At 50.3% G+C, this 21,263-nt stretch overlaps 1 non-coding gene across 1 annotated transcript; it reads left to right on the forward strand.

The window, feature by feature from the left end:
- Positions 1-19,727: 19,727 nt before the first annotated feature.
- Positions 19,728-19,799, forward strand: Trnam-cau (transfer RNA methionine (anticodon CAU)). The gene has a single exon. It is a non-coding gene; the product is annotated as a tRNA-Met (tRNA).
- The last annotated feature ends 1,464 nt before the right edge of the window (positions 19,800-21,263 follow it).

The raw sequence follows: 21,263 nt of genomic DNA on the forward strand, positions 1-21,263 counted from the left end.
ACAAAAAATGGACAAATAAAAGGAAAGGAGTAAAAAAAAACGGTACTCCACCCTTTTTCCCGGTGAGCTCTGGCCGGCGAAATTGCACTCGGAATGGAATGGGTTTCGCTGCGCTTCGGTATGTGCGCTTCCTTAGCGATTCCCTTACGATGCTGTGCGCACCGCAAACATGACGACCATAACGTTTCACAGATGAGCAAGAATTTATCAACCGCAACGCATCGACGCTGCGCGGACGGAAAATGTGCCCTCCCATCGCTTCTCGTGTGGCTTCTCGCTTTTCACTGCCCTTCCAAGTTTCGCCAACGTGCCTGCGTGCGCGGCGTGGTTGCGATGCGCTGCAAGTGCAACCACGATGCCGATGCACTACAATGCACCGAACGCAAAAGGATCGCCAGCGGATGCGGCCGGCACCGTTGTTCGTTTTCTTAGCACCGTCGTCGCAGCGTGATGCGCTTCTGCCGCCGATTCCTGGTCGGGTCTCTCATTCATTTCGCTCTCATTCCCAGCATCAAAGGCTAGGTTGTTGTGCTGTTGCTTAGCGTGTTTTTTTCCCCTCGACTCTTTTCGAAGAATTAATTAACAATTTCTTCGACTCTTTCCTCCTGGGAGGAGCGACTCTTGCTGTTGTAGTTTTCTTTTCGGCCGGCTTCACAGTAAATGGCACGCCAGGCACGGCTGCCTGTGGCTGCGAGGGCACAGTGAGGGCATTCAGTTTCGAAATACCGAGTTCTCATCCATTTTCTCGGGCTCCGACGTTGACGTTTAGTTCCTGTGCCAAGACCTGATTTCGCGGACTTTGAGCAAGACAAGCAACAGCTCAGCAATGATCGATTGATCTGAAGAGATCTCGGTGATGTTTGAGATTAATTTTCGTATTTATTGAACTTCATCTTCTTGTTAACTTAATTTTTTTTGCAAATTTCACGCTGTAAACTAAATAACAGCATGGAAATATGCCTCACTAGCTTGCCTAATTTCCATACCGGCGTGTGTGTGTTTTTTTATCAAGCATACTTCATCTCTTTAGCTACCATCTCGGCCGTTCCACACCTGCCCATGATCCGATCGCTTTTATTTAAATTTTACGACCCACCGTAACGAATGCATCTTGCAGTTCGTGCCAAATTGGGCTGCAACAATGAAGCAAACGAAATGATACCCGCCTCCGAAACGGGTCAGCCCCGAGTCAATAACTCAGCGAACGTTCAAATCAGACGCCCGGACCAAGGCACAATCGTAGGAATGCTGTGCAGAAACCCGGAACCTTCGGTAGGCTGTTATTATCCTCTACCCGGGAGCGGTCCGGCACAGTGCCATCCACTAACTGGCGGAGGTTTTGTTTTAGTTTATCATTAAGTTTTATTATTTTATTTCGAACAATGAAGACATCGAAGGGTCCAATTAGGGATCTTTCGCCCGGTTTCGCTCAAGATATCAGTTGCGGTGGTTCCCTCTGCATCCATCCCCGAGGGCGCAACATTTCCCTACATTGTTGTGATGTCATTCGTCCATCCGGACGGCTGCACGTATGGCCTCCGTAAGCCGGGGTTTTATTTGCAATCGGGTCGTTTCTCACATGTTTAATCTACGTTTCTGCTGGCGAACTCCACAAGCAAACGCTCCTCCCGATTCAAAGACGCCCTCGAGCGCCTTGCGTTGACACTATCTTCTAGCCCTGGGGTAGGGGATGGACTTATAACAACATTAGACTCTAATAGAAGAGTCCTTCAACCCCACGTCACGAGCTCCTGGAGCCTTTTCCAACTCACACACACATACGAAGCACCACCGGGCATGAAAGTGATAGCCCTTCGCTCACCGAGCCCCATGCATTGTTTATCGCATCGGATCGCATTTGGCCGGAACGAAAGCGGAATCAATTTTCATTTCAATGAATCATGGCCACCCGATGATGCCCGTTGCGGAAAATCCCCAACTTCCTACGCTGGCCGGCGATTGCAACAAGCTGCACGCGTCGGTCGCTGGGATGCACCACGAGTGCCACGCATGCATGCATTCATCATGCACCCGGGCTCGGAAAAACCCACCCAACTCCCACAACTCGACGGCTTACGGTTTTATCGTGATCATTTATAAACCTACCGAGGCCCACTTCCCCGAGCGCCTGGGATCCGGGATGCGGATGTCCTGCAGGACTCTCTCTCGCGCTACCCCCTTTCGGCAAGCCGTTCGCTAATCAAATCATCATAAAGCAATTCCGGTGCACTTTATTGAAACTGCGTTTCGTTTAGGACCCAGCGCACCGGACGGCATTCGAATCCGTGCACAGGCTCTACCATTCATGGGAGTCTCCGTCCGAACGGCAAGGCTTCCCGAGAACGAGGGTCACAGTTACTGTTGACGCGAACGGCAATCCTAGCCCCCTAGAGAAGCATTTCGCTTCTCCAATCGAGCGTGGAGCAATATTTAGTAAATTATCCAACATACGCCCCTAACAGCAAGCGCCTCATTTAGAGGTGGTTTTGTGACATAAGCTTTGTTGCATTTTTGAACAACCTTTTCCCGGGAAAACACGCCATCGCCCGGTGGTCCTTGCCGCCTGGCGAAGACCAAATCAGCAGCAGGCAAACACACTGATAAAAGGGTTGCTCGGCAAAAGCCTCTGCCTTTTCCACACGAGTGCCAGTCGGCCGAGATTGACTTCCTGTGCTGGGTGCCGTGGCTTTGAAGCTCGACTCGACTCGCAGGGATCCACCGACAGAGCCTTGAGTATGTGTGTGTGTGTATATTCATCATTGAAACTATTCATTAGACCGCATGCACGAGCCGCTGCACGGGTCGAAGTGCAAGCCAGCGGTGGTAAATATTCATCGTGCGATGCGTTTGAAGCACAAACCCAACCCCCATTTCCATTATCAGCCGTTTGTCGGCCGAGACAGACACAAGTCTCGTTCCACCTGACAGGGCTTCGGTGCCTCGGTCATGCATGAATCTGTTGTTGGTTGTTGATCAGCGTTCCCGGGGATGGTTCGAACTCGTCGGCCAGGGCCATCGTCATGTGACCGCATATGGTATCGCTGTGATTCGGTCGATTCGACAGACGCAACAGCAAAAGGTCCCGAGCTTCGAGTGCCGCACGGTGGTGGCTTTACTTCGGTTTGGGAGGGTATATTCCATTTTAATCAATGTGCGAGCTGTGAGAATGAATTAGCACGTTCGTGTTGATGTGATACTGCCGACGAGGTTTTAGTCAGACACCCTTCAAAACTGACTCACCGCCATTTGTGTGTAAATTTTTCTTTTTTTCATACGTAAAGACAATCTCAAACAAGACCCGAAAGCTCGATGCGGACTTCTGTGGAATCTGTTCCGCGTCCCGGAGTAAATGATCCAATTTCACGTGACATCTGGCCGCACATGATCCCCCAAAAGAATATGTCCTCAAAAACGCACTCACCCATCGCACCGACTCCGGTGCATGTTTCCTGCGCGCTGCTTTAAATCACAAATTGGTATAATTCTCCCAATTTGCGTAATCGCACCGATCAATGGGTCCATTTCAGGGTTTCTCTTATATATTTATTTTTTTTTACGACCACTAGCAGCACCCGAACGATCGAGCACACACTCGTAAATAACAATCACCGTGCATAATGCAACGCTGCACCGAGGATGCAGTTCGAGTGCACCGCGCGCGGATTGTAGCCGCCGGGAAAGCCGCATTCGTCGGAACTTCCACCGCGTCCAGCGCGACATCGGAATCCCCTGCGAGGGACGATCGCAAGCGACGATCGTTGGCGAGCTTTTGGGAAGCTGCACCGTGGTTGGTGCTACCGCGGACGCAGTCGATAAATAATGTTATTAATTTTACGGTAGCAATTACCGGCCAGCCCGTCCGTGGGCCGAGTCAACTTCGGTCTCGATCGGGAGCGTGTGATGGTTTTTTGAATTGCTTCCCCCGGTAGCGGATTCGCGCAACCAAAGTCAATTTTAAATGCGCAGCAAGCGAAGAGCAGCTTTTGCGTGGATGCGACAGACGTGTCCATCATAAAGATGAGCTCGCGGTGTTGCCGTTACGTTGGGGGTTTTGTTACAATGGAAAAAGGAACGAAGCACTTGATGATGCCATCTTTCGTGCTGCGGTTGGAGATACGCTAGGAGTTGACGAGCTTTTCTCCTGATGCCATGGTTGGTTGAGGGGATGCGAGAGTCTTTAAGCGTAATGCCTTTCAAAATAACATGAATTGCAATAGATCCCTTCGGTACGATCCCTATAATACGATCATTAGGGAGGCATGATCGACATTCTGGAACAGTCATAAGAAATCAAGCTCATCGCCATGATGAATGAAGCAGGAAAACAACAAAGCGATTTAAGCGTACAACTCGGTGAAGTGAGACACAAAATGCACTACTTTCAAATTACTACCTCCAACTCACGTCATAATAAGCCTCGTGTTTCGTTGAGAACCATGATTATTGGTTACTGTATCCGGAGGGAGGTGAGTCTGAACGTACGCCGTTGTGGCATGAAATAAAATGTCACCACGACGCGCGGAATCCACCCACTCGCAAGAACAGGCACCGAGCGAAGGACCACTCTCGCACTCGCGCGTAAAAAAAGGGCACTAATTTGACAAAACAATTTTCTATTCCGTTAATTCGTTCCACTCCGGGGAAGGGTCCGGCATTCCAACGAAGCGCAGATTGCTAGCTAGCGGGTTGCCAGCGGGTAGTTTTTGCTTCGTCCAGCGTCACATCCCCACCCAGGAGTGCAACTGCAGCGGAAGTGCAAAAGTGGAAAAATGCACCCGACTCAACACAACCAGGCGATGATTGTGGGGCTCATTATGCAAATGCGGGGAAGCTGAACTAAGTGCTGGGTTGGCGTTGGGCTTCGTTTTGTTTTTTTCCCATTCCTCCCACCTTCTCATTCTTTCGCTCATGGCATCGCAAGAAGTGGCCACCGTTGGCCAACCCCGCGGATGGAGTTTCGCATGATAGCGTCAATTATGGGCTGCCTATTTTGGCCCCATTTTGGGCTCTCAGTCTGTTCGCACATTTCGTACGGTACGTCGGTATTCACGCAGGCCGCCCTCGTCGTCGGTTCGCTAATGAATTAGCGTTTTGGGGTGCTCCAACAACCTGCTGGACTCTGCGTGGTGTCTGATTTTTCGGCAGATGGATGGGAGGATGCGTTTTTCTTCCACTTTTTTTTTTGCCTCGTGCAGATAGAAGGGAGTCTCGCTGACGTGGGCATGATTTATGAGCCGGAGCGCGATCTCGTGAGCGGGCGGAACCCGGGACTCGAGCTGGACCTGATCGGGGGCTCATTAATCATCGATCTGTCAGTTGGGACCGACCATGGCCACACTCCCGCTCACACGCACCTACACAAACACACACACACATGTGCTTGACGTGGAGATGCACGTCCATCCGGCGGGTGTTGCCAGCAAAAAGGTGTGCCCGGAACGGCCGGGATTTAATGGAATTTTTAATCGACCATCCTCACGGTAAGGGCCACTCTCTGGTTTTGGGGCGAGATTTCGATCGATTTCGATCTGCCAGAAGGAGACGAACGTTGCCGATCCGTTACGGTGTCAAATATTTGCCTTGATGAGCTGACACGAGTTTCAATTGCTTCCGAGGTCCCGTCGCATTATTATATTCCTCGACGATGGATGGAATCATCGTGGAGGTGTTTCGGACGGCGAGACGCTGCGTGTGCGAAAGATTGGTGACGTGAAGGACCTTCATTTGACACATCACATCTCGCTAGAAATCTTGATGTCAAGCTCATTCTAGTGGAGGTGAAAATTCCATATTTTCATCCAATTCCATATTTATTCCATATTGTTTGATTTGCATCTGGAGCCGTTATGGAATCTCTCTGTCCTCGGTGGCATTAAGGGTTGCAGAGGTCCTGCCAGAAGGGCGCTTTTTTTGTCCTCGTGCGTCCTAGAAGCACCATTTCAAAATTAACAGAAGTAAGCTGAAAAAAAACCGGCCTGCCCCTGACACACTCCTGGAAATGTATGGTTTTTCTTGAATGGCATGCAAATGAAGTACCACGCGTGTGTGTGTGTGGGTATGTGCAGGATTTTTTTTCCCCATAAGGCTCGGGTTTTCCTTCGCTAGGCACATTTGCACCCCGAAAGCACTTTCCGGCCATTGATCTTTTCAGGCCGTACACACCGAAACCAGGGGGAGAGAGAGTGCATTTTTTTGCCACCCAGCGTGTGCGCGCGTGTGTGCGTTCAAGTGAATGCGTACGCAGCTTACGCTTGCGTTGGAAAGTGTACTTTTTTTCCTCACTTTCCTCGTGGCTTGGGGAGTTTATTTTTTTGGTGTGTATCAGCTCCCGTGCCCTTCCAGCCTCGGGGCCGGATGGATTTTTGTTCTTTTTCGGCCGAGCAGGGAACCCTGCTGGTAGGCGGAATGGTTGGGCAACTGAAGGAAGAAAAAAAAAGTATTCTCATCACACATTTCATGCCGTACGTGGTGCGTAAAAGTAGATTCAATTGATCGTGTACGGCCGATGTATATGGTAATTTTTGGGTTTCGAATATCGCCCTTCCCAGCCATGTGCGCGCCGTTGGGCGACGTGGAATCGAATTAATCGTAGATTAAACCTGGTGAGCTTTGCGCGGACAAACTACACACACACAAGGGGGTGGGCCAGCGGGGTGAAAAATGGGCCTTCTTCACCAGAATTACGCCTTTCGATACGCCAGGCCCATGGTCTGGCCACCTGGTCAGATGTTGGTGGTTTCACATTCGGTCACTCGTCTCCACCGGTTCCCTGGGATGGGGCGAAAAAAAAACCGGGCCCTCATCTTGAACCGGAAAAAAGGGATAGCTGGCATATTGAGCGAAAGAAGCAAAAAAAAAGTACAACATAATTTTCAAAAAAGGGTGCAGACAGGGTGGTGGGAATTATTATAGATCAAATCTGCTCCCTGCAAGTGTGCGCACGCAGGGTGCGCTGAAGCTGCGAACGTCTTAAATCAAACCGGGCGAAAGCGTACCAACAACAAAAAGCCAGGAAAAAAAAAGACTGGAAAATAAAATATAATATACGCACGTAAACATGCTCTCATTGTGGAACATCACACGCCGTGTGGTAGCTTCGCTGCACAGATGCTCGGTGTTTGATAACAAGCATAAATTATTCAACGCACCCGAACCACGGGCAGCCCGGGCTGCCAGCAAACGGGGACCGTGCCGGAGAAAGATGCGCTTCGTTTCCTTATTTTTATTTGCCGCGTTAAACAATTCATAACGTTTTTACTGGATGGTTTCGTTTTATTGGGCTAATTCCGCGCTACAAAACATTATTCCATGTCCGAAGCCGTAATGCTTCGCACGATGCGAGCAAGTGAAAATGCACACCCACAACGACAGGCAACCCGGCGGAAAATTGTCATCCACCAACAATGCACCGATGGGTTCGCGTTTTGGGCACATTTTAATTACACCGTTTTTGGAGCGGCTTCCGGCCGCAGCACTGTTGCAATGGCATCGATCATAAATGCTAACTTTTCACCCGATCTCTCGATCCATGTTCCGCGATAGGTTAAGTGGCCCCGCTAGGCTGCCATTTGCCTCCCATTGTACGCCGATAAACCGTCCACTCTGGCCGAGGCGACCTCCAGCGGGCCAGTTAGCACGTTATAAATTATGGAAACAATGTGTCGGAGGGCTTCCTCCAGGTTTAGGAGCGTTTTGTTGCGACTGTTTAGTTTCCTCCGCTTGTTTGTTTGCCAACACTCGCGATTGAAGTTCACTCTTCTTTTTTTTCACTCTCTCTCTCTCTCTCTCTTCTGACCAATTTTTGCTCCATCAGCGGAGCATATATTTCCATTCATGCCGCATCGGCGGTTCTTTTTTTCTCCACCCCCACTTTCCCATTGTCATGACATATCAGTTTCGTTCGTTAATAGATAGTTTCAGTGAATGCGAAGTCCGCACGGCCCTCGTCACCGCTCGGCCAACCGTGCTAAAGCCACGATGCGAGCTGCTGCCCCACCCACGATCGTGCATGTAAGCTATGCTATTTGCATAAATGCTATCATCGTTCCATCGCTGAATGGAGTGGGGCGTGTTTTTTTTTATTCCTACATCTCTCTCTATCTCTCTCCGTGCCTACATCCGTCCATGCCCAGCAAAACCCGTGCGCTCGGTGGCGGCAAAAATGTGAAGTGTAATGTAAGTTTACACGTACTTTGATGTGGGATCAGCTTGCGAGTGCCCCCGACTACATTTGATCCGGCAGCGGGCGGTAATTCCATTTCCGACGGCACGAGCGTACGGGTGGGAAATAATTAAAACACAGTCCGATGAGTAGTGGACGCTGAAATCGACTCCCAGCTAACCTGCACACCACACAAGCGCGAGCATGAGCTTATGCTGTTGATGTTTAATCTTTTTTATTTATTTTTTTTTCAAGCCAACCACCCACTCGACAACCATCCACTCGATATGTAAAAATGCATACATCTAAATGTGCGGGATTCCGTTTTCAAGTTTTTAATCAACGCATCAGGATGCCTTCCATTTGGAACTGCACTCGTCGAAGTACGCTTCTAAAAAGGGTGTTTAAATGTCATATTCCATTCAGCGCTCGTGAATGAACAATTGTGAACCAGAAAAAAAAATCATAACCCCCTTCTGCTGTACATGAACAAAGTGCAAATGTGGGCGAGAGAAGTTAAAAAAAATCCGTTAACAAAAACCAACCATTAGCATGCTTAAGCACTCAGCCGCGTACGCCAAAACGCGGCATTCGTGGAAATGCACGGAAATGCACTCAATTCGTCCAAATGCATCTCACATGCACCGACACACACACACGCGCGTCAACGAACCGCAACGGTGCGCGCGAGTTAGGTGTGACTTGGTGGGTGCGAAGCCGCGGACCCTTCGCCTGATGCAGGGTCTAATAAATATTAATTAATCCTTTGCTAAAAATCCACAATTATCGTACCCGTAATACGGCAATTAGGGGTTGCTTTTGCGGGGCTCGAAACAAAACGCAGCTCGGTGCAGCTGGGCTGCTTTAAAAAAAAGAAAAAAAAAAGCACACACACAAAAGAGCGAGCGACCCGCGCAACAATGAGGAAATGGCACGAGAGAAAGAGTGCAAAAAAAAAAAAACAAAGTGCAACGCTAGAAGTGCATACATTCGCGCTGCAATAGGTGCAAGCGTCGAAAATATGTCCCGCGTGTGGCATAATGGAGTCTACCACCCTTCCACATCGTGTAGGTGTGTGCCAGTGGTGGGTGGTTCGAAAAACAAAACAAAAAAGCTGCCCCTTCGTTTTTTTCCAGTGCCATTTCCGGGCGCCTAGTGCACGGCTACACCCGGTGCAGCAGGAAGTGCACACTAGAATGCACCGATACCACCCGCGGGGTTGGCTTTCTTTCTTCGTTCCGCCCAGTGGCACCCTTTTCGTCGAGCGAGTGAAGTGCAAATTTTTAATAATCGGTTGACTCGGCGCGTTAATTAAGGCTCTCGGGTTTTTTTTGCACTCTCCCATTCTGGCTGGTGTTTCGAACGAGACGCCAATTGGACGGTTCACATTCAATTAGCCGCGGAATCGGATTGATGCTGTTTCCCCCTGATCGGGGTGGGTGGAAAACGACGCGCGCCAACGTTTGCTCTAAACATTAGCCAATTGATAGAGCCCAATTACAATCAATTATAAAAATGTACTTAAGTTATGAGGCCCGAGTTGCACTCGTAACTGAACGAACGATCCTGCTGATCCTTGCGTACACGCGACACGTGTTAAAAGCGACTCACGGTGCGAGCCGATGATTAAATCACACCACGTGGTCGTGAGCGAAACGGCACATAATTAATTTTCTCATTCGCATCTACCACTGCCGCGCCTCCAAAACGCCCGCATTGATGCACCACACCGAGCGCGACATGCTGATTTTCATCGTTTGCGTTTTCTATGAAATTTGCATCTCTTTATGAGCCGAGGTGGTTTTGTTTGTCGTACAATAGCCCGTGTGTTTGGGTGGGGATTTTTCACTCACGCTTTTTTTTGTTCTATTCCCCTTTCCAATTCACACCGCACCATGTGTGTGCCTGTGTGTGTGTTTTTGTTTTGTCCTTTCGCTTGTCACGCCAGGCTCGGTCATGTTTTAATCAGCTCGTGCAATTATGCACCTGGGCGTGCATTACTGCACAATCATCGTGCTCGCGGGTTTTTTGCGAAAAAAAGGCAGAAGGTTCTCGAGGGGTATCCGGTAATGAAGTGAATATTGTGCCGACGAAGGATTTGAAAAGGACGCGGTAGAAGCAGATGAAGAAAAAACCTTCGAACGTCGAATGAAACCGCGCTCAAGAACCCAGCACCGAGCGCATTAAACAGCCCTTTCCCTCGAAGCCGGAAGCCGAAGGGATGGCGTATGCAAATTGGTGGCCCGTTCCCGGTTGATTAGATCCGTACGGTTCATAGACCCCTGCGCGCGGTATCCTTCGGTATCCGTGAGCCTGGCTTTTTTTTTTCATGCGGCTCCATCGCCGAGCCCCGGTGGAATTAATTGTGCTGCTGAGCCGGTGCCGTCGTCGTCGTCGTCGTTGTCGTCGGATCTGTGAGACTCCCGGGGTGATATTGATTTTGCTGATGCTGAGTTCACGCTCTGCGGATCGTCACACAAAGTGCTGCGATTCTTGCACCGGTAAGAAAAACCCCAGCCGGCCCAGCTTCGGGATTATCGAAGCGACGGGACTCACGGTGCGGTGATTAATAGGATTTGAGCTGACGCTTTCCGAATTTTCCGACAGCCTTGAGGCGGCATTTGCATTTGGTGATGCCGTCTTCGAATCGTTTAGCCTTCGCTGGCTGAGAAAGATTTGTTCGTTGCATAAATTATAGCACCAACCAGCCCAACTAGGGGTGTGGTGTGTTTTGGTTGAAAAATGATTTCTATATTGCGTTCGGGGTGCGTTGACGTTAAAACGACGTTAGTTGGCGTAGGGTGAATCGTGCGTTGTGATTGTTGCATTTCGATGATTAAATTCTTTTTCTAATGGCGCGTCGTGGGAAAAACGTACCCTCAAAAAGGGATGCATTCACACTAGCTCGAAATTCGTAACAAACTATCAATCAAAAGCAGTCAATACGGCACCGGAGATTATTGAAGCTTCCGTAGCATGGTAAACAGGCATCGAAGAGGAACTGGATGGACACATATGGCTTGTCTTTCTCGGGAATCAACCCGATAGGACCTCGTGTTGGCGTTCTGAGATCCATCGAATGTGATCTTTCTGTAAAAGAGTCCCGTCGGTTGAGCGTGAGATTATGGCTTCCCGAATTCATCCCAAGCTCCGACTTCAGCCTCAAGCTCAGGGTTTGGGATACGATATCTTGCGCCCAAGATCAAACCCCAACCATGGGTCCCATGAACGAGTTGCGCACCGTAACGATGGTCAGCATGTGACGCTTCATTAAACGTGCCTTGCCCCAAACGCTGGAATGCGCTGGGAAACGCGCGCGCGCATGGAAAAAAAAACCTGCACGCTCACTGCTGCCTCCGGGCGTGTCATTAGGAGTCCGATTCCGATCCGAATCAAGACACAAAAAGACACCAGAAAGCGCAGACACCGTACCGTACCGGGAGCAACCGTAATGAAGACGATATTTCTTCACGTTCGATTATCTGATCGCGGGGACGAAAGCGTCCCATTGGTCAGCGCCTGAGGGTAGTGTACAGTGGTGTACAACTTCATCCCCTAGAGAGGTGTGTTGTCGTGGCTTTTGGGGTAGGAAATTTAGGGGTCGAAAACACGACAAGAAGGGCATTTTAATGGACGCATCACTCTCTCTCTCGCAGCCACGGCAGCACTAGATCAGCTTCAGAGCTTTTCAAACAAGCAGACAGGTTGGCGAACGTAAACAGCCATGTGTGCTGTGAGGTGTTTGCCTTTCCCGAAACAAACAATGACCCACCTTGGGTTGATGTTTTTACGATTTTTACTACCATTCCGCGGGACCAGCCATTCACTGACGCTGAAATCTGTCTCCCGTTTTGCGATACGACAAGCAGCACGGACAATTTCTTGGAGGCAGCTTCCTTACGGAAGGAAAGAAAAACGCCACGACCACGACCATTTTACTACCGCTACCGAAAAGGGCACTCCACCGAGCGATCGTTCAACTTGTTTCGATTTAAGGACATGCTGCAGCCCGCGAACGGGAGAAATTCGGCCCCAACAAAACGGGCCCCGAGTTTCTCGAGGGCACAAAACGCAAAACCCTCCGAGCGTTTGGAGCCAGAACGGCCCTCAAGAAGAACGGCCGGTGCGTACGCGAACGAATGAAGCGATGTTTATGTTTCCTTCCATTCCTGTTATACCAGTTATCCACCGGCGTGGCGTTGGCAGATCGTCGCCGTTCGTCGTGGTCAGTGACCGGAGCGCTCTGGACACACCCGGACGGTGACGCTAAGGCAGAGGCTGTCCGGTGTGGCTTTTCTTTTCTTTTTCTCATCTCGCCGTTCGTCGTCTCCCGAGACGCGAGACCAAAGACCTCACCAACGACGGCGCGGAACAGGTTGATGTTGTTTACATTCAACATTGTGTTTTCATGCTGCACCTTCTCCGGTGGGGCCCGTTTTCGGGCCAGCGACTTCTCCGCCACCGGTCGCCTTCTTTGGTCACAAACCCTCTGAGCCTCCGAGAGCCAGCCGTGGCATCTTTTCGGTGGCTTGACGATTTTCCTACTTTTCTTCTGCTCTTTCTCTCTGTCTCTCTCTCTCTTTTCAGTTATTGCCCTTTTCGAACCATTTCGCTCGAAACGTACCGAGCACGGGTACGGGTTTTGGAAGGGTTTTTCGATACGATTTTATAGCCCTGCGGCATCAAGCGCTGTGTTCTCAGCGGGTGTTTTTCGTGGCCGATAGAGGGCGCTCACAACGCATCCCCCAAGTTCGCGATCCTCCGCGATACAGCTTCGCGAACGGTTTTACGACCCCCGTATCGGGCCATTTCCTGCCCGATGGCGTTGCGTTCCTTCGTTCCCTTCGAGCGGACGACTTTCTTTTCCCTATTTTGCGTCTTATCTCGATTTGATAATGACGATAGGCTGGAAGGCTCGCGTTTACGATCGCCGGTTGCACGCGATCACGGGGCTACAGATTGTGCGGACTTCGCCATCGGAAGCTTAATGGTTGATTTGACGACTCTCGTGGGCCCCTGAAGCTGAACCCATTAACTGCCGAGGCCCTACCGATCTCAAAACGGACCATTAATTGGATGCGTAAACCCGTCCCGACCGTTGGCAAATTCAAACGCCAGCTCGATGTTTGGTTGGAAGCTCATCAACACGCCGACGAAAGGGCTCAACTCAAAACGCGTGAAGGAACTCACGCACTCGAGGGTGCACTTTCGAATGCAAATTGGCTTAGGACGGCATTAACCGTGCACCACAAACACCCGGCACTCGGTTGAGTCACATTTCTTAAGCCTGCGTGTGCTCCTGCCCGGTCAGGCTCTTCTCTTTCACGTATTAGTTTAACCTTTCAGTGGGTGACCTCCTCCAAACGGGGCTGCCACTTCTAAGCGCGAACAAAGGCACACCAAAGTGTGCACCCTTGCGTAACTCGTGGCCCGGTAATTCCTTGTGTGCCCCTCGTTTTTTCGCCCGATATCACGTTACACGCCCGCGCGTTGACCCCTGGGGAGAATTTATGCTGGTTCGTTCGAGCGAACCATTCTTCGCCAGATCGCTCGATCGGTTGGGGGGAGGTTGCTGCGATCGCAGCAACATATGCACTTCTCCCTTTGCTCGCTTTTCCATCCGACCCCACCCGCGTCGGCAAACACGCTGACAAATTGATAATGGAAAAGTGTCGATCGAAGCAGATAAGCGCCCTGCGGGAACGCAAGCGAGCGAAAGTAACGATCGACACCGCGGGCGGTTTGACCCCGAAACGCGAATGCACATCCGCGCCAGTGGCAATGTAATGTAATGGCCCAACGGGTTTGTCCGGGGGTTTTTAGGTCCGTTCGCTCAATGGTGGCGAGAACAATTTTGGGAACCAACACTTCGCCCGGACGCCCGGAGCCGAAGCGCGATATTAACCCAGTTCCTTTTTTATTCGCTTTTCTTTGGCTTTGCTGGCGGCACACGCCGAAGGGTGTCTTTTCGCCGGTTCGGCGGGGGGTTAGAATAATCGACCCCGCGCGGGCAAGAAGTGTCAGTCAACGTAATGAGGGATCAAAAACGCTGGCGATCGGTTACCGGGGGTGTTCCCGGTGTCTGGCAAACGTTCTGGTCGCTTGTTTGATGAGAGATAAATTAGAAAAGATAGCAAGTCTCGCGGGAGGGAACAAAAACGCGCCACGGAGAGACACAGTGAAGGGGAAAATTAAAACGACAACACGCCGCTTTTGAGAAGCGGGAGTGCGTTTGAAGAAGGGGCAGATTCCCGAGGGTGGCTTTGTGCGTGTCTTAAGAAGGGGCTGCTATGGGCGTCGTTATTCAGCACGTTTTTGAATGCACAGGCTGGCTGAAAGCGTCTCAGAGAAGTGGCCTTTCTGGGTTATGACGCGAGAACGCAGACAAAGAACGGTTCGTTGGTTGCGAAGATGAGTCGAAGGCATTCTGCAACCATAGCATGCTGTTGCTGTTGATCGATCGAAGAAGTTGGCTTAAAATTTGCATACTAAGAAGTTCGATCTCTCAAAAGACTGACGAATGTCTTGCGATCTCTCAAAAATTCATCACAAGCTTATCGCCCGTGATCTATTAAAAAGACATTTCACTTACACGTGATCTCCTACGCGATCGAACGCCCACTGGGTCAACCCTTGAGCCCAACATCCACAAAACGGCCGCATTTTCGGGTGCCTATTTGAATGGGTTACACCATCGCCATCAACACGCACCCTCGACTCTCAGACTAACGGCTTCGTCCTACACGTGCTGCCCTTTGGCCCTTCCGTCACACCAGCACGCCTCCCAGACGTCTCCACGACGCCCTTTCTTTTCCCGAGTGTCGTCTCGCTCGAGAGCGCAAACCCCGTGGGCGCCAAAATAAACATTTAATTAAAAGAGCGAGCGCTGGTTTTCGACGCAACGGCTCCTCTCCGAAAAGCTGTCAATTAGCGTTTCGTCACTTGAAAACTGGTGCGTGGCGAGGTCGCCCAGCGAGTTTGTCTAGTGCCGTTTGCCGCCCGTTTGCAGTGCGTTTGATCGAATCGTTCGTGGAAATGCGTACGCGTATGTTGCGTTTCTTTTTCCGCGCCTTTTCGATGGACCTTTTCCTCTACCAGATGCGGACCACCACCACGCGAGGCTCGAATTTAGGTCACATTGGATCCGTCGCTTCGGCTGGAACCGCGCCCTTTGGGTCAGTTCGTAAAATGGCTTCCCTTTGGCAGCAGCTGCCCACCGTGTTCCTTTTGCCGTAGGTGGCAGCACACAAGACGCCCAAAATCTGCCCGGCCGTTTGGACGCCCAAAAAAGGAAAGTAAAACGAATCTCAACCCATTTGCTCTTTTTTTTTTTCTTCATTCGAGAGAGCTCCTTACATGCATGCGTTGTTATTTTATCCTGTCTCTCTTGACGATCAAACAGGGAAGCACGGGAAAGGAAATACGAGAACGCTGCGGTAAAAGTGGTTGATCGCACACACACACACACGGTTCCCGGATCGCAATTCCTTCCGGTGTGCGATTTATTTTATTCCCCTGCCCCATTATCCATTACGGTGCACCGAAAGTGTACCGTGCCGGAAAATAACATGCAGCAACGAGGGGAAGAGAAAAAATCTCGCAAGGACCAAATACGGCTCGGATGCACTCGGATGCGGTGGGATGCACCGGGCGCGAAGTGCAGCGTTGCGCCCAACCGGGACCGGTCAGCTTGAATCGCGTCGTAAACAACCGCTGCACCGCTTTTACCGTTCCGGCGAATGGAAATCGGCACTCGAATCGGCGGACCCGAAAGGAAACCAGTCCCGGGCTTCGAGCCGGCTGACCGAAATTTTCGAAGCCACTCGTCTTGGGCTGCGTTTTTCGTTCTCTCCTTTTTGCCGAAATCGTCGCTTTCACCGGGCACACCTCGCGTGTATTGCCATCCCGTTCGTGGCCATGGCAAAAGGACCAATAAACGCAGCAACAACAAAAAAATAAAATCCCCCAAAAACGATCGAGTAGCCTGATTATGCGGCCAATTGGTACAGTGCGTCCTGGATCGGGCCCATCCTGCCGGCGATCGGTCCTTTCCCGGTGGCTGAAAGTGGCAGAAAAATCCATCACCTTAAAGCTGGGGTCTGAGTGGCTGAGCAGCCACTGCAAGAGAACGAACCCCTGGGAGAAAGCGCGAGCGAGCACGATGCGTGAAAAATGCATCCCCGAATAAACAGGTGCAGGTTGCTGCAGCATGATCAGGCTTGTTGGGTACTTTTACTGCGCAGAAATGGGGACTCTCGGTGCAGCAAGAAAGTCGGTCGCCCTAGGGATGAAATTTCATGCCGCTTTCGGGTCGATTTTGGGGTTTCGTTAACCATTCATGGCTTGCTGAGTGAAGTACCCTTCAAAAGTTAACAGCTCGTGGCCCAAATGCAGTTAAGAGTGGGCTGAAAGATCGTCCAGTGATCGCCCCTTCCATTTTAAAATGGATCGTCGAGAGCTAATCAACATTTTCATCCGTTTGATCCGGTCATGTCTTAATCACTCGAAAGTCTACATCGGAAATCATCGGAATAATCCGCACTCGCAGTCAGACCAGACAGTTCCGCGGACCAGATGGGGTCGATCTGTCGATCGCTTTCGGCATCGGCACCCATTCGCGCCTAGTATGGGGTCTTATTTCTATGATTAACTTAATAACCGCGCGTGCATTCGCTGCATTCGCCTTCGATGGGCAGCCTGGTCTCAAGCCGACGAGAAAACCGGTCACATCGGACGACCATCATCGTCGCTACGGACGCCGTCGTCCTTGTCCCTTGGGCGGCACCGGTGTCCTGGCGCATCGGTTGTCATCGGAACCTGGCGCACATGCAACCGACGACGGCTCTGTAATTTCACGTCGTTACGACTAATAAGAGAAGCGGACCCCGAAACGCACCGAAAAACAGCTGCTCTCAATCAAAGATAAACCTTTCCTTTGTCCTCATTCTCACGCAGCCACGCAGTTCGGTCGAAAGGTGAAATTTTAAGGGGTTTACTTTCCTTTTTTTTTCTTCCTTCTTCCTTTGCCCCTCGCGATGTCGTGTAATTGCGGTACCACGGTGCGCTTCTTCGCCTGCATCCTGCCGGCGTTTCCGCCGTTTCGTTCGGTGTCTCCGGTACGATCCAGCGAGTCCTTTCCCGCATTGCAACGCTCGTATATATATTTTTTTCCGGGCCCCCGTCCTCGTGGTCCCGGTCTGCGGCAGGCCCATTTCTTTTGCGCTCCGGTTTCTGCCCCGATGTCGAAGACAGCCTGCCGGATCTGTGGCCGGTCGCGGTCAGATCACTGCGCCCCGGGAAAGGATTCGTGTCCGTGGAGCCAGGAGAGGGCCCGGTGGCATGATTTATGCAGGAAAAGGAATGCAGGTTTCCGTTGCCGTGTGGCCGGCGAGCAGCAGATTGTCGGTGGTGGTGTTTTTTTTTTGTGGCTTCGGTTTCCTTTTTCGCTTCACTTCTCTCGTGGAAAGGACACAACTTTCCCAGAACTTTCCACCGGGATGCAGCGGCACCAAGCCAATCAATGAGCTGCGGTCGAAAAGGACATAAACGGATGCATTGAGGATGCTGTACATAACCTCAAATCAATAGCAGTTCGAGTGGCTTCTAATGATTGCGCCCTAAACAGATAAGCCTCTGATAATACGAATTACAGCGTTGAAATGTATGTAAAATTATCTGCTCGCTGCTTTTGAAAGCTGTTTTAATCCTTTTCTGAATGTAATATCGCGATATTTTCACCTAAATGTGTACATGTTACCTGAAACACACACGCTAATGAATGTCCCCTACCAATCGATGCCAGTTATCAGTTCGGCCTTGACAGAGGCAATTTAAATAGCATTTGCCACCGTTGACTCTTGCTCCCTTAGTTCGGTTGCTGAATGCGTTCGCCCTTTCAATGACCTTTCGCTCTTTAACTGCAAGATAGCTTACACTTTGTGTCGAGTGATTAAGCGGTGCAGATAAGTGCAAAAATAACAACGACACCGAACGAAAGAGAGAGAGAGAGAGAGAGACAGAGAGCGCGTGAAAGAGATAAAAACCATTTCCTATTTTACACACCGGGCCGTAATCGGCAAAAAAAGGGGGAAAAAGTTTTATCATTACGCTGCGCAAAGCACGGCTGCGATGCGAAACCCGTTCGGTAGTTTTTCAAACACAAAAATTTGCATTCCCATTAACCGTAAAATTTATGTGCACTTTCCCGCCCGTCCCCGCGCCCTGCCCCTGATGCCGTTTGTGCGTGAGTATTAGCGAGTGCATTGTGCGTTGCATATTGGCACAATATCACCATGCTTGCGAAGCATACACATATACACGCGCGCGTACTCATAGTATCCGACAATTACGCAGGTAAAAAGGAGCAATGAAAACTTATGCGAAAAAAAAACCCGGGCCCCCATTGCTCCGGTGCATTTGCAAACAGCGGTGCATTTGTTTGCTTACCGCAGTGACAACGAGCGGTTTATTGTCTGCGTTTTATGAGACTGATTTATGTTACGATTGTGCTATTGGATGTCTATTTTTATGCATCACTCGCCCGGCCCCGTTCCCGTTTTGTGCTTCCCTCTTCCGGTTGTGTTGCGATCGCGTACCGATCGCACCTTACCGGTGCAGCATCATCAGTCCCCGGTGCTCGGGTGCCATCCTTGGGCCGGTCGGCGCTGCAGTTGTGCAATAAATAATGCAATATTATGACGTGAAAATGAGCCCACTGATATGGCCCGGCACGGGAAACGCTCCAGAGGGCAACGTTTTTCCGCCATCGTCATTCGTGTTCTTTCCCAGCAAACCGACGGTTTGTGTAATTGTTTCGGAGTTGAGTTTTGTTTTTTTTCCCTTCCATCTGTGTGCGTGTGCATGAGCTGGTGTCATTTCGATTGCATCAGCGCTATTAGCCGGGAATAAAAGGGAAAAATTATTGGTCAGCTAAACATCCGAGCGGCTGCGTAGCCCAAATAAGGGCTTGACCTTCACCCGATGGCGGCCGGTTAACGATGCGATGATGCGCCCGCGTCGGGTCTAATGATACGATGTTCGAACAAGCCGAAAACATGGGCCACTTTGCTGTGTCGATTAAAATGGTAATGCGGTGGTGCAGTTGATGTTAATTAAAAATTTTCGCCCGAAAGTCACCGATCGAGGCGGAGGGATGCGAGAAGCAGCGAAGGAGTGTGCGGCTAACATGAGCCGATGACATGCAAACGGCGTTCGAAGGAAGAAAGAAGGAACGCCAAACATAACGAGGTCTGGTTGCGCTTGGATATTTTTGTTTTGGGCATAACGAACATGCCAACACACGTTTAAGCTTGAAGACACGTTGTCAATAAAATAAATTTTCTGTTTGATATATCACACAATCCGCCATAAGAGTGTGAAATCTCACAAAACTTTAGTGTAATGGTTACCAGGATGTGACCTTTAAGCTTCTTCACACTCAGTATACTTTATACTTTATCGATCTTTCTGATTGTCTGTTATATTTCTATTACAGCAGGAAATTAGATGCGTTTATAGACAACATATGCCGCTCTTGTTAGGATACTTCGTGTTTTATCGCATCAAGAGCAGAGTGGCGCAGTGGAAGCGTGCTGGGCCCATAACCCAGAGGTCCGTAGATCGAAACTACGTTCTGCTAACTCCTTTCCTTCTGATCCTTGAAACGATGGGGAAATGTTTTTTTTCACCCATCTTCTTATATTACATCATTCTTCAAGTACGCTTAAATGATTAATATTCAATTATTTTCTTTTTAATTTAAAATTTAAACTACTAACGATGGCAAGCTTACATACCTTTAACTTCAGCATTCCAACCGCATTTTATCACACCTCATATCTCCAGCAAGATAACGCAACGTGGCATGCTATTGAAAAAATGATCTCCCGCCGAGTGGAACTCTAACGCCATGGTCCAAAGCACCGTAGCCTTTGCCCTTTCGGTAGCACATAATAAAGCTTTCTGTCTTTTTTATTATTATCTCACCCGCACTGATCTCGCGTACCTTCCAGCGAGCCCTCAGCTAGAGAGTAGAGGTGCAGCGAAGAGAAATGGCCGGCTGCGGCTGTCTGAAATATGCTTTCACAAATCAACAAGTCGCGCGGTGTGGCGTAGGCGTCCAGACGCGTAGATAATGAACAAAGTCGCGCTCGTAAATGCGTTAGAAAAACTACTCCCTCCGCCCGTGCTGGGAAATGGAGACCCATAACCCGCGTGGAACCCTCGCATAATCGCATAATTTTTAATTAGTCAAAAACTCGGGTGTCCAGGCGATGAACACGACATTTGGCACGGTGCAGCAACAACGCGCCGCCGGATCGTTTGGTGGGACCATTCCGCTCTCGGTTGAATTAGAGCCGTGTCCGGAATCGCGTCTGGAATTGCCTTGCTTGAAAAGAGGGAGCGAGAAAAAGAATTGAAACGAATTATGAAGTGTTTCCGTAGGATGCTTGAAAAATGGTCCAAGTGGGGTGGAATATTTTAATTCGAACCAGAGCTTAGAGCGCGCTCCGGTTGGCATGAATGCATAAATGCATCCTAATTCCGAACGTTCCGCAAGCGCGCCCATTTCAAAGGCTCACGGTCGGTTTCGACCGCGAGAAGTCAAAACCGGGACGGCTTCAAGACAGTCCTCTGTGGTCACTACAGCGAGCAGCGCGCTTTCGGCGCCCTGTTCCCGATTGTACGTTCCAACCGGCCCGGGGTTAATCGTTGCGCGACCGACCATTAGCAATGAACTAAGTGGTCAATCGAGGATGAGGGAAGTAGCCGGTCGTACGGCAAGCGCAAGAGAGAGAGAGAGAGAGAGAGAGGACAAAAAAACACAAACTCCCAAAGAATGGCGTCCTCGAATGGGGGTTCGCTCTGGGTCCGGCAGTGGTATGGGATTATTAAATTTTAATGACCGCACAATCCGCGTTCGGGCAAACGTTCACCCATGGAACCGGTCAGCGCCGGAAGGGCGCTCGGTGCAATACTGGCAGGGCAATTCGCACCGAGGTCGAATGCTGCGCCTGCTGGCAGCCGTGTCATAAATATTGATGGCGCGAACGCCAGTTGCAATTGCACCGCGCGAGTTGCAACGAAGCGGGAACGAAAGAGA

The sequence above is a fragment of the Anopheles nili genome, chromosome 3 (genome assembly GCF_943737925.1).
Source record: "Anopheles nili chromosome 3, idAnoNiliSN_F5_01, whole genome shotgun sequence".
Taxonomy (NCBI): Eukaryota; Metazoa; Arthropoda; class Insecta; order Diptera; family Culicidae; genus Anopheles; species Anopheles nili.